Source organism: Capsicum annuum, chromosome 11 (assembly GCF_002878395.1).
Source record: "Capsicum annuum cultivar UCD-10X-F1 chromosome 11, UCD10Xv1.1, whole genome shotgun sequence".
NCBI lineage: Eukaryota > Viridiplantae > Streptophyta > Magnoliopsida > Solanales > Solanaceae > Capsicum > Capsicum annuum.
Window position 1 is genome coordinate 156,631,818 of NC_061121.1, and position 14,377 is coordinate 156,646,194.

Genomic DNA, 14,377 nt, shown 5'->3' on the forward strand with positions numbered 1-14,377 from the left:
AGGAAATCCATAACTTGAATTTAGAAAATGGATTCTTGGGCTTCATGGATGTAAGGATTCTATGAATGAACATTATGCATACCTTAGTTTGTAATTTCGTGAAGATTGATGGTGAAATCTTCTTGAAATTGGATATTCTATGAAAACCCTAGCTTGTTCTTGAGAGAAACATGAGAGAAGAGAGTGTATTTTGTGTGAAAATTGGCTGAATCATGTGTTAAAGGGGTTAAATAGGGGTAGTAAATTGACCCTTATAAACCTGGACGCATCTTGTAATTTCAGTAAAAATTTCCCTAATTGAACCCCTGGCGCGATGCAGTGCCATCGCGTCGTGTCACTGGAATTTCACAATTAGGAAACTGAGGGATGGCATGATATGGAGCCAGCGCATTGCCCCTTCCTTCATGACCTTGAACTTTTGTGCGACGCAGGGGAAATCATGTTGAGACACTGGAAAAAGAACAATTCTAAATTTTAGTGCTGGCGTGATACGCCATAATCGTGGACAACTACTGCAAATCGCCAAATGTCATTTCCTCTTGTAGCGCGGCGCGCTACTGACTAATATGGTATTATTTTATGATGGTAACTTGAAATATTCGTAACTTCTTACCCAGTTATCGGATTTAAGTGAATAAAATATTGGTGGACAGCTTACTGAATGTTCCACAAGACAAAATTTGGAAATCTTGAAAATTCCTCATGAAATAATTATCATTCACCTTAGAAGAACATACTAGGCATTCTTGGGATAAAATTGGCTAGAAATCTTTGGAGTATTACATCATATCATGGTGAGAGAGTAGATTTCATTGTACATAAACTTTACACACCAATAACCACCACTTCGGGGCTTCACTTTCATCTTTTATCCTCTTATTTTCAAACTCCTTGCTCAATTAACCTTACAATAATGAACATAGGAGTTTTTTGATTAAATTAAGGTCTATGATAAAAGGGATTAGGCTACATATGAGGCTACCAAAGAAATAATTCAAAGGCTCAATATGGATAACTAAGTTTAAGGACAAAGGTGGGTGAAAAGGGGGTATGAAATAAGGGTATCAAAGTAATGCCTAAATCATCTCCTCAACCCACATTCTTTATTTCATTTCACACACACACCAGGCAAGATCAAGAATCAAATGCAATAAGGAATATACAAACAACCTTAAACACACTTGAAATATGCTTGACTCACATAGGATCATTATATACTCTCAACATAAATTCAGCATTAAACCAACAAGTATAAGAGTCATAAACATGAGCCTAGGAGTCTAAAAAGTAGTCATTCACATAATTAATATGCGTTTCAAAAATAAAACACTTGCATCATGCAGCAAAATGTATCACCCACAAGAATATCTAACACCAAAAAAATTTAAATTTACCTTAAAAATGGGAATTTTCATACCCCCCACTTAAAAATCTACTTTGTCCCCAAAGTATACTTTAAAGTTAGAGATAACACTACTCCTTGGGGCCTCTAGGCCTAGCTAGTAGCATCTTTACAAATAAAGAGGGTTCGAGGAATCCCACACTTAGTCTTCACCATGCTCCTTAGCTCAAGTTTTTTCGTACTCAGACTTCCCATTAACCTGTGACTCAACTAAAACAAAAACTAGTGAAGTAATCAAAAACTACTGAAAATTAAAACCCACCTTAACTTTGATTGCCTCCTAAGTAGTGCCTAATATAATGTCCCTACACGACCCAATCATGTTTTTTCTCCACCTTGAGGAAATAAATTTTCTCCCATTTTTGTATCGATTTTCTTGCATCTCTCAAAGGGTGGTGTTATAATGATTAAGAAATTGATTAATAGATGGTGCATGGTAAACCACTCGGCCTTGAACTGAGGAGTGTTTTTATGTTGCTTAACTAGTGCAAAATAAAGAATATAAGATTCGTGTTCGTCATCTTCACACTTTTCCACTATCTTAGATAATTCTACAAACAAGACACCATCTAAACATAATGTAGAAAAGTACTTTTAGTGAGGCCCAATGAATCCCACTGCTAAATTTACAGTATCCATAATACCCTCAGTCATATTTACCTTCTTAATTGAAGTCTTAAAAGAAATGTTACAGATGAGTTGTTGTGATTCTTATGTCTATTCCATAAAGTAGCTAGTATCCTTCTCATTTTTTTCATAGAATTTGTGGAAATAGTGCTGGTCCATCTCCTTAACCTATTCAATAATTTTAGTTTTTGAGTACTCAGACTTCCTCAAATTATCAACAACTTTTTTTGTAGTTGGTTGGAGAGTCAACTCTGTATCTATCTCCTTAGTTGTCTTTTGAGCACAACCCTCAAATATGAATGAGGAGGGATTAGTTCCACACCTATATTTAGAGTGATACATATAACCACACACCAATTTATGGTCTGCTGCACAGGTCAGAAGCAAGTAGGTCCCCTCCAAATGCTCGGATCAAAATCCAGATAAAAAGCCACATTGTGGGGTCCTCCATAAAAATGACAAGAATCACCATCCCTCATAAACCATGTATCCTAGGCTGCCATGTTAAGAAGTGCGATAAAGAAAATAAAAGATACTAAGAAAAACTAAAACAAGCAAACCAATGTAAAACTAAATGTAAAAAAACAAAAAACAAGATAGTTGCATATTTACAAGTCTTAAGCAATGGTGCCAAAAACTTGTTGGCATGCAAGCTCACACACAAGTGTACGTGGTCTTACCAAGAAATACAGTGGCCTTAAATAAAGCCGAATGTCGATCCCTTAGAGACTTGTGTTAAACAACTATTCAATTCTATTTCAACTATTGTGATTAAATTAATACAAAAGTAACCAAAAGAGTTAGTGAATTGTAAACTAAAATTAAAGTAAACTATGCAATAAGTTAAATTTCTTGGATAATCAATGAAGAGAAACCTAGGGTTAAGGCTCTACGAACAATCATACTACGCTCTTGAACATTATTGTTCAGATTACTTATATATGTTGTTTATTTGTAGGGCTTATAGTATGATCATGGTCACCCGACCTCTATTCTTCTACCTAACTTGGACATTGCAACTACATCATTGAGCGAGGATGCAATAATCCAATTAGATAAACAAAGATATCATCCTACCAATGAACCAAACAATTCATTTAGGTATATCCATATCCTAGAAGCTTATTCAAATTACTTATTTTATATAAGAATAAGAACCTTGCACTACTTACCCCCATGTTCTATCATCTTATTTCTACTTTTGAGTTCACAAAGATGATAATGGATGTAATATAAGGGTTGGAAACCCTTAAAATAGTTATAAAAAGGGTAAAAAAACAACCAAATATGATAAACAATCCAAAATAAATTAATTTTAAAGAAATAATAATCATGTTCTTTGCCTTAACCCTAGAAAAGGGCTTTTAGCCACTCATGGACATAGTAGTAGTTAAAGTAATTGAATATATGATAAAATTCATTAAAAATATAAAGTAAATAGATAAAAAATCTAATTGAAGTGTTTTCAATCCCCTCTTCCAGTTTCAAAGTCGGCCAAGGTGTCTAACAGCAAGTACAAGTGTCCTATTAATAGGAGGACAAAACTTTCATATTGTTGCACTAGACCGTATCGCGGGGATAATATTGTGCATTTAACTGTGTGATGCTCCCTAATAATGGATACACACTGTTTTATGTCCATTAGGAATCAAAATATGTGTATTACACACTAGTAGTCCATGGATTAGGACTACGACACGCCTTTGACATCCCGGGTGTCCAGTTCATATCAAGTTGCATCTTGTGCTTTTGTTGATCCATTCCAAACCTTTTTGAGGTGTTTACACTTTATTTGAAGCTTGTATATCATTAATATATCATAATATTAAACTTAACAATCATCCTATGTGATTAAACTCCACCAATTAGAGATCAAAATAACACAACATTCACGACAACAAACTAGAAACTTAAGCCAAGAATACTAGTTTTGCCCCTTTTGATCTTTCACTTTGTTTTAACTCTTGGCTTGATTCAATTACACTTTAAACACTATAAATTTTTTTAAAAAATATATTTACATAGTAATACCATTATTAACTCATTATAAACATTAGAATCAACCTAGATCAACTAGAGCAACACCTAGCTCAATCTATGATCACTAGTTTTCTCGTCTTGACTCTGAATGATCAATTTGAATATGAACTTATTTTAAAACACTATTAAACACTGTAATAACATACTTAAACACTTATATGCTTATTTTTATTATCATTATCACTTTAAGTGTACATGTTTCCCTAAAAATAAGGCTAAATATTCTGGGATAACAACACTAAGGTGGATAAATTCACCTCATATCAACCTCTAGCATACTTTGAGGTTATTTACCATATTATTCCATTAATTAAAATATATGAAATCTTTAAAAACTCTCCATAATTATCTCAAAATCTTTTGGGCAACGGAAGCTAGGGTTTCAACTAAAGAATCAATTTAGAGCTTGTCTTGGTGATTTCTTTTTGTCATTATCTTTTTTTAAGGCATGTTATCTTACCTCATTATTAATTATAAAAAAAGGCATGGTTTTTATGAATGTTTTCATGATTTCATTGATTGTATGATTTTGGTTTACTAATATGATTTGGGGTTTTTGATATTAAATGGTTGGTTATGGTTTCCTATGGTTTTAATTTTTCTTTTATATGCATTAATGGTGGTTTTAGATAATTGTATTACATGGTAATGGTTTAGTGGTAATTGGAAATTTTTTTGGTCATATTATACCCACAATGTGTTTGACAAAATTCTTATAAAGATATGTTCATTGCATTGACTAATTTTAATGGAACTCTTTCATGTTTTAAGACTTGATAAAAAAATTATCCATGGTCTAAATGGCTTGGAATGGTAAATGGATAATGGTTATTCTTGAGGAGACATAGAATCCCCCAAGTGATTTAATATGGTAAATCAAAAAGTCAATTGAAAGTTCCCTTAAACCTCTATAAGGTTTGCTATGGATAATTCTTACAAGTAAGAATTGGTATGAAAATACAAAAATCAATGGCCTAGTTTAATAAATGCATAATGGTTTAGTTATTTAGAAATTTGTTTTAGTTAGGCAATAATGGTGGGATGTGTAGCAAAGTTATGGAGGGTGGAGGTCCTAGTGGGACCAAAACTAGAAATTCATATTTGTTGATATGAAGTTAGTCTTGGTAGCTATAGTCTTAATGACCATATGCATGAGGTCACACTATATTTGGAGGATGTACTAGTCATCCCAAGGGTTATTTCCCTAGTCATTCGACTAGGGCCCCTTTCAGTAGGGGAAGTTCAACCGATATAGCCTGTGGGTGGTTTAGGATGGCAAAGCTACATAGCCCAGGTAAAGATTTTAAGGGCATGCTAAACTTGGTCCCTTTTCCCAGTATAGATATATATATATATATATGTATGGTGGTGTTCATATGGATGGTTTTACTTGTTTTTATAAATGTCATTATTTTATCCTTACCCTAAGATCAAGCTACCGGTCACTCTCTAACCTCATCTACTAGCAGTTGTATACCCATATTATGTAGGAACCGAGCGTTCTACTCTTCCTACATAGTGATTAACTTGGTAGTAGCATTTGGACTGAAGTGGTGAACTTCTATCCTTTTGGAATGCTCCATTTTTTGTTATGGATATTTCTAGACACTTTGCTTTTATTTTGGATATTGATTTTGGCTATGGTTAGGGGAATGTCCTAACCAGGTTTTGTTACGTTTTTAGACGCTTTGTGGTACTTATATGGGTTGGAATGGGCAGGATCGGTATTGGTGTCAGCCTTGACATTGGAATAAGCTGGGAGGCTGGTTTCATTGGACATAATTTCTCACTGTTCCATCATATTTCATTTTGGGATTAATTATAATATGTTTTGGAATATCCATAGTTATGGCCTGGTTTATGGCCCTTAGTTTGGTATGGTTTGGTATGGTTGGATTATTGGTATGGGATAGTTGGACTCGGTTAGCTCGGTCATGGTTCTAATCTTATCCCAGAGTCTTTATGTGAATTGTTACACTAGCTTTTTACATGGTCGAAATTTATCCAAATCAGGTTAGGCAGCTGGAGGATGGGTTAGGTAACGGGGATGGTATCCAATCCTGGTCGGACTTAGGAGTCCTATTTCGATTAGACCCTAGGTCGGGTTATGTAAAAAAGTTTGAATTTGAATATAATTTTTTGAGAACATTTAATTATCTTAAGGATCTATTTGTGTCAGCTCTTATCATTGTGGATCTGGATTAGGAAATGCCTTTTGAAGTCATTTATGGTGCGAGTTGTTTGGCATTAGGTTTAGTGGTGGGCTAGGGAAAATATATTCTATTTCATTTGATATACTATGCTAGAAAATCATTGAATAATGCTAAAGCAATTATATGGTTAAAGAGCAAGATTTTCTTAAGATGGTCTATGATTTTGAAAAATTTTAGGCCTATTTGTGGTGGATAAGACTCGTTGTGCACATAGACGACAAAGCTCTTAGGTATTTTAGGGATAAAAAAATCCAAACCTCTATTTATTAGGTGGATATTAATCCTACAAGAATTTAAATTTGAGGTATAGATTGTGAAAATCAAGTGGCGGACCATAACTGAATTACTGATACTAATTGACTTTTTCTGATGGCCTTGATTCTGTAGAGCTAAACTAAGTTCTAAACTGAAGACTAAAACTGAAAGTATGGGAGGTAATCATCTAACCTATGTGCCCCTCTCTGATTGGATTAGGGTCTAACCTATAATCTTAGTTGGAAGAGTGCTAATACCGTGCCATGGGTACTAACGCTTGCTGTAAGTTAATCCTAACTAGCAGGCAGACATTGTGTAAACACTCACTAACAGGAAAGCTCATGAGAGATATGTCAACCCTTATCTAGTAGAAAGTCATCATAACCTACACTGGCTATCTAGTTCTGTAACTGAGGGATTGCTACTAAGGGTTAAACCCTACACTAACAGGAATGTCCCAATCCCTAGGTTCGCTCGTTGCTAAATCCTACCCCCAATAGAAAGATACTGAACTGATTATACTGAACTAGACTAGACTGATACTTAGTTTACTGAGTTTTCGTAGGCTTTGTGAATGTCTGAGTTCTGCTGATCATGTCATCACTTACACTATTATGTTATTTACACTAGCTCTAGGTAAACAACTAAATTATCAGGTATTAAATACCCCTAGGATTCGATAGCATGAAAAGTAAAGAAACGCATCATCTTGAATAACATAACAATGTTCACTTGGTCATAATTCATTCATAGAGACATTTCATCAAACACTTGTAATGCATTAACTTATACATGGATAGGGAATATATGTTAGTATGCAATAAAGGAATTATTTAATTCTCATAGACAATTTATCAAACACATAAGAAACATACTTGGTTCACTAAATCATAAACACTTAGGGTTGACATGGTTAAAACAATCATCATGTATATTGATGGGTTTATTGTGAGTATCATGTAATTCAACACATACTAGAATAAATTCTTAGAAGTTGTTATTTAAATCATGGATTAAAACTCAAACAACATCATGAACATGAATTCAATCTAATTCAAACATGGAAATCATAAATCATAAATCTTAAATTTTCAAAAAGGATTCTTGTGCTCCATGGATGAACATCTAACATTCCTTCATTTGAGAGTGTCTTGAAGTAATTATAGAAATTCTAAGGTTTCACCTTGATTCTTGAGAGCTAGGGTTTGTTTTCTTAGGAGAGAATTATCTTTTAATTTTCTGGAAAACCGAATAATGAAGGGTTTAAATGTTTTTAGGGATTAAATCACATATATGGATGAATTAAAATCATGCGGAAATACTTTTTAACCCTTGGCACAACTTTAAGTTTTCATGAAACCTTTCCAATCTGAACCCCTAGCGCTATGCGCCACTATTGCACCAAACCACTAGAAAATGACAATTGAGAAATTGAATGATGGCGCAATATGGTGGAATCACATTGCCACCTTGGATACAACCTGGAAGTTCACCACGATGTGGTGGTATCACATTGGAACATTGGAAAAGGACAATTCTGAAATTGATCCTTGGCACGAAGAACCAATGTCGCGGTGGCTTACTAGTTTTTTGTATAATTGCCATTTTGGCTAGCTCTGCGATGCGCTGATAGATCAGGTGGTACACTGTCTTACTAAAATGGTCATAACTCTTCGCTCGGGTATCAAATTTTGGTGAATTTTATATCGATGGAAGGCTTATTTAATTTTCCACACAATCAAAAATAAAAATCTTAAAAATTCCACATGTATAAAAGTGTATTCATCTTTAAAACAAGTCTTTGACATTTTTAGGATGAATTTAAGCTAGGTAAAAGTACGGGGTGTTAGAGCACTATTTAGGCAAGAAAACTAGATGATGCTATTTGTGCAATAAAATTGCATTCGAGACTAATATTGGTATCTCTCCCTATCAGTTGTTGTTTTAAAATGCTTGTCACCTTCTCACTGAGTTGGAGCATAAATAATTATGGGCCTTACATAAGGTAATATGAATAGGAAGATGTCTCCAAGTCATGTGTGGAGTGAATATATAAGTTTGAGGAATTTTGACTTAAGGATTATGAGAGATTGATGTTTTACAAAGAGAGAATAAAGAAATGTCATGATGCTAAGATCTTTAAAAGAGAGTTCCTTATGAGGGATGAAGTGTTACTCTTCAATAAGATATTAAAAATTTTTGTAAGTAAGCTCAAATCGAAGTGGTCAGGCATTTTTATGGTGGTGAATGTCTATTCGAGTGGGGTAATCAAATTAGAGGAACATGAGAAGAGAAGATCCACAGTGAATGGTTAAAGGTTAAAACATTTTTATGTGGGTAGACCCAGAGATACCTAGGTGGAGATTCTCCCTATCAAGGATATTTGTTGATGTAGAATAATGTCGTGCCACACAATAACCAAGGGGTAAGAGGCAATCCAAGGTTCCTTATTATCACTTTATATTTGTTTGAGTACTAGTTTTAGATTTGTTTGGTGAATACAAGTGAAAAATTGAAAAACTCTAAATATGAGGGTCATTTCACACTGTTTTTACTATATAGGAGAACCCGCTAATGCAAGTACCCATAAGTCCATGCATGTTAAGTCTCATGTGTCTGCAGAAGAAGGGAATAAACTATTATGAGGTGAACAAGCCACCTGTGGGCATATACAAGGCACCTGTGGGTGAAGGTAAGGCACTTGTATGTGCATGTCAGCCTCGCAGGTAGCCCTTGATTTCAAATTGTAGCCCAGTTAAATTGTTAAATCATGTTGGCCTCACCTACGTGCGCATGCCCCAACTACATGTGTAGGTTGGGGCATAGGTAGGTACTAATTTAGGTTTAAATCTTTAACTTATTTTGTGGGATGGCCTGGCCCAATTATCCTATTAACCTTTTAAAAATTCAATTTTTATCTGTAACCACATAAGTTAATCATCCACACCATACACAAACACCATATACTCAATTTCTCTTCTCCATTTCCCTAATTTTTCTCTTTCTTCACACTTTACAAAATTTTCAAATTTCTTTCAAAATCACACACATAATATATCAACTACAACTTTTGGGACCTCAATCACATGTTTCTGTATCCATCATTTTGCATTTATACTTGATATGTCAATTTTTTTTTTTATCATTCTTGCTAAATTCCTCTTGTGTTAGAATGGTAAAGCATTTCATATGCTACATTCTTGAAATTATATGATTAATTTGACTTGCTTTGGTATAAACTTTGGGATTTTCTGATTTGTTTAGAATGGGTGTCATGTTTTATAAAAATTGGGGAATTTTTTAGTACCCAGCTTTATGCACTCCATGTGTTTGATGAAATTCCCACATGAATCTTCCGTGGTGTTTTATTTTGTGGGAGATGTAATTGAGCTTTTTGGGATTTCTTATGCATATTTTGAGTAAATTCTCTCATAAAAATAATAGTTTAAAATTTTTTGGAGTTAAGTAGTGTAACTCGGAATGCCCTTAAAGTGTGATCTTCATTATTTATGTTTTCATTTTGTGATGTCTACCATGTGTTTGTTGAAATTCTTTTGAAAAGTTTTTGGCATGCTCTTTACTAGTTGATGACGAAATTATTTGGGGCATAGTTTTGTCATTCCATGAGTTATAACATAAGTTAAATTGTTGTCTACGGAATGTAAACTGGTAGTTCAAGTTGGTGATGTGCATTATTAAAATTGGTTTACCATGACCTTTGTTTCTTTGATTTGTCTATGTTAAACTCTTAGGTGAAGTCTAAGTAACCCCATTAACAAAGATTCATGCTTTTCTCGATGATAGATCGGGTGACATTATTCTTATGTTTTCATTATATTAATGTAATGGTCATGAGATAGGTATGTGTGCTACACTTTTATGTAGTGCGTGTTAGTGTCACTACTCAAGCCTAGGCCTTGGCAACGACAGGCATCCCAAAACACAAAGGCTTGAGATACCCCTGTAATGTCCCAACCCATTAGTGATATTATTTTCTCTGGCTCTAGACCCGCACGACTTTAAAATGCATCACTATGGAGTAAGACTAACTTACTTATAATCCCAACATTTCTTCTGTGTTTTGCTGATATAGGACTCTTTATCCTAAGTTTGGGTGTTACACACACCACCACTTATGGAATTAAAGTCCTCGCTGAGGTTTGCCCCACCAAATGGGATTTTCCTAGACTCAAGACTGAGCTTTGCCCTGCCTTACTAGGATTTTTCTAAACTTAGTTTGAACTCTAGCCCACATTGACAGGGCTGACATAGAGGTGGATCTGATACCATTCTTCTCATGACCCAAGTCGGTGCCCTAGCCGCGACGGGCATCCCAAACCATCAAGACTTGAGAAACCCCTGTAATGGCCTAACCCACTAGTGATATTATCCGCTATGGGTCTAGAACCTTATGGCTTTAAAATACGTCACTAGGGTGTAAGGCTTACTTACTTATATACCCAATATCTCTCCTATATTTTGTTGATGTAGGACTCCATATCCTAAGTTGGGGTGTGAAGGTAGGTTGTATTGCATATGGGGAATGTGTTTTCATATAATATTATACTTTTCATTTACCTCATTTATCATAGCTTTATATTCTTTTATGATATATATATATAAAATCTCAACAATGTGTTTTACCTCTTGTTTTTACTTTGTTTAGTTCTTTTGTGTTATTTGTAGGAATGACTTTGAGGAAACCAATGCCAAGGGCTTCAAAGAAGGATAGCACTAAAGATAAGGGCAAAGGCATTACTACGACATCTAATAAAAAGGTACATGCTTAATAATAGGCCACTATAGGCCCCGAGATTCAAAACAATATTTATCTTTATAAATGGTTGTCTAAGGAGGTAGATAAAATCTAATTTGGAAATAAGGAGATACGGGACTTATATGATAAATGGGTTGAAACCCGCGGTTTTAATACTAAAAAGGTGTTTAGCATGAGAGTTGTGCAAGATTATTTCCCAGATATGGTGAAGTAAGTCAAAAAATATGTGTGGGACTTCTTCACCAATATTGACACTGCATCACATCCTCTTTTATACTATTCTGATCTTGTTAGGGTGTTCTATGTTTCTTATGTCACCTAAAACAACCATCACAAGTACAAGCCAATGATGGTAGATCAACCATACTTACCTAGTGTTTTTCCATAATCGAGATAAATAAGACCTACTTTGATTGTGATTATACACCCAAGATTGAAAGTAAAAAGTTGGTGCTAGTTAGGAATGATTATTTTCCTTGGCTATCCCATACCATTTCAAGGACCTTTCTCTATAGGCCAATGGCATTAGACAAATCAAAAAAATGATCTTTCTACTCAAGCCAAGCATTGGCTCAGCTTTATAGATAATTGGTTGCTTCCATGTACTAATAATCAAAATGTCACTATTTAAAGGGTTATCACTATAGGGTGAATCATTGGTAATGTGGTTGTTAATTTGGGAGAGATGATTTTTGGGAAAATCAAGATAAAATTCAAACAACTAGGAACCGTGTTGCCTTTTCCTATTCTTATTCCCATGCTATGGTTTGCTCATAACATTCCTATCTTCTCTAAGATAGACTATAAGGTAAAATACATTGGGGAGATTAATATTACCCAAATACAAGATGAAATAGATATTTTTATTCTTGTGTTGAAGCTTACATTGCTATTTTGATAGTATGGCAGTGGTTGGAGGCTTACCAAAAAGAAAAAGCTCTAGGTTAGTAGTTTGTGAGCCCATTTTAGACATCTAGATAGGCTACGGCTTACCTACTCTTAGACTTTGCTTATTTAATGTATTGGAATAATAACTTGTTAATTATTGGTTGGGTATTTTGGTTTGAATAATCTATTTAGGTAAAATATCCTAGGTTTTGATCCTTACAAACTTTTTGGAAATCCATTCTCTGGACCTAATATGACTCATGAGTATGAGCTGTATGCTGGGGTATGAGTGGTATGGTCTTATCATATGCTGACTAGTGTTATTTGGTAAGATATTTTTGGTAACTGGAATGGGTATGTCATGGAGGTTTGAGTCAAAAGGGATTGGTACAAGTTGTATTAGGGACGAGTATGGTGGACAGTGTTTGATCCTCCTAGTATTTCATTCTGCCAGTGATATGGGTCAAGGGTACAAATCGTATGTTGTGGTTATGACTTGGTTGGATGAGTCATATACAGGATAGTTTTTGATCCAAGGAATAAAGTTCGGGTACAAGTGGTGGATACCGATCGTATAGGAGGGTATAACTTACATGGGTCAGTCGTATCAATGTGACAGGTTTTTAAGGGATTTAAGTGGGGATATTCTTGATATTTGCCTACTAACCCTAATTAGGACCCAGACTTCTAATACACTTAGGAGGTTATTTACCCTATAATTCTATTTATTAACACTTGGAAACTATTCCAACGCATCTCAGAATTCTCTCAAGAGCTTTTGGGGAAAAGAAGCTAGGGTTTTAACTAGCGGCTTGCTTTGGGGCTTTCTTGGTGATTTATTTCAATCGATTATTTGGTATAAGGCATGATTATCTTCCCTCATTGTAATTTCAACTAAAGGCATGGTTTATATGATTGATTTCATGGTTTTACTGTTTTATTATTATGGTTTTTCAACTATTATAAGGGGTTCTAATATTGAATGCTTGGTTATGGATTTTATTGGTTTTAATAATGCTTTTATATGCATTAATGATGTTTTTGGACTATTGGATTTCATGGTAATGGTTTAATGGTCTTTGGAGTTAGTTTGGTTATATTATACCCCCAAGGTGTTTGATAAAATGCTTATAAAGATATGTTCATTACATTGACATCTTTTAATGGAACTCTTGCATGTTTTAAACTTGGTAAAAGAATTATGTATGGTTTAAATGGTTTTAAAAGGCTAAATTGTTATGCTTGTGGAGAACATGGTAGTCTCCCAAGTTTATTTAATATGGTATATGGAAAGGACACCTAAGGTTCCCTTAACCTTAATGATTTGGCTATGAGTTTTACTTACAATTAAGGGGTGGTATGACGATACCACTAATATTGGCCTTGGTTAATAAATGGTAAATGGATTGTTTGGACATGGTTTTATTTGGGCAATAATGGGGGGTGTGTATCTAACTCATGGATAGTGGCGGTCCGGGGGGGGGGGGGGGGGGACGAAAACCAAAAACTCATATTTGCCAATTGAGGGGTCCTTGATGAACACATGCGAGTGACATATTTTATATTTGAGGGATGTACTATTAATCCCATAGGATATTTTCTGATCGTGCGGCTACACACACTAGGACCCTTTCAGCAGGTGGAGCTAAACCCATATTGCCCATGGGTAGCTTGGAAGGCAAAGCTACACAACCCAGGTAAAGTTTTTAAGTGCGTGCTAAACCTGAACCATTTTCCCGACACTTAAATATGTATGGTTATGTGCATTATGTTTACTTGATTTTATGACTGGCATTATTTTATCCTTATCCTGAGATTCATGCTAGCCGTTATTCACTCACCCCATCTACTGGTGGTTGTATACCCATGCTATGAAAGAACCGGCCATTCTACTCTTCCTGTTTATTATGCGGATTCGGTATCAACACTTGGATTAAAGTTGTAATCTTCCTACCTTTTGGATGGTATCATTTTATGTGGTGTATTTTTTTTTGACACTTTTCTTTTATTTTGGATATTTGTTTTGGCCATGGTTAGGGGTATGTCCCAACTAGATTTGCTTACTCTTTTAGGTAGAGGCTTTGTGGTAATTTTGGGGGTTGGTATAGGCGGGATCGGTCGAGATTTCAGCCTTAGCATTAGTATTAATATTGAGGTTGGCATCATCAGAAACAA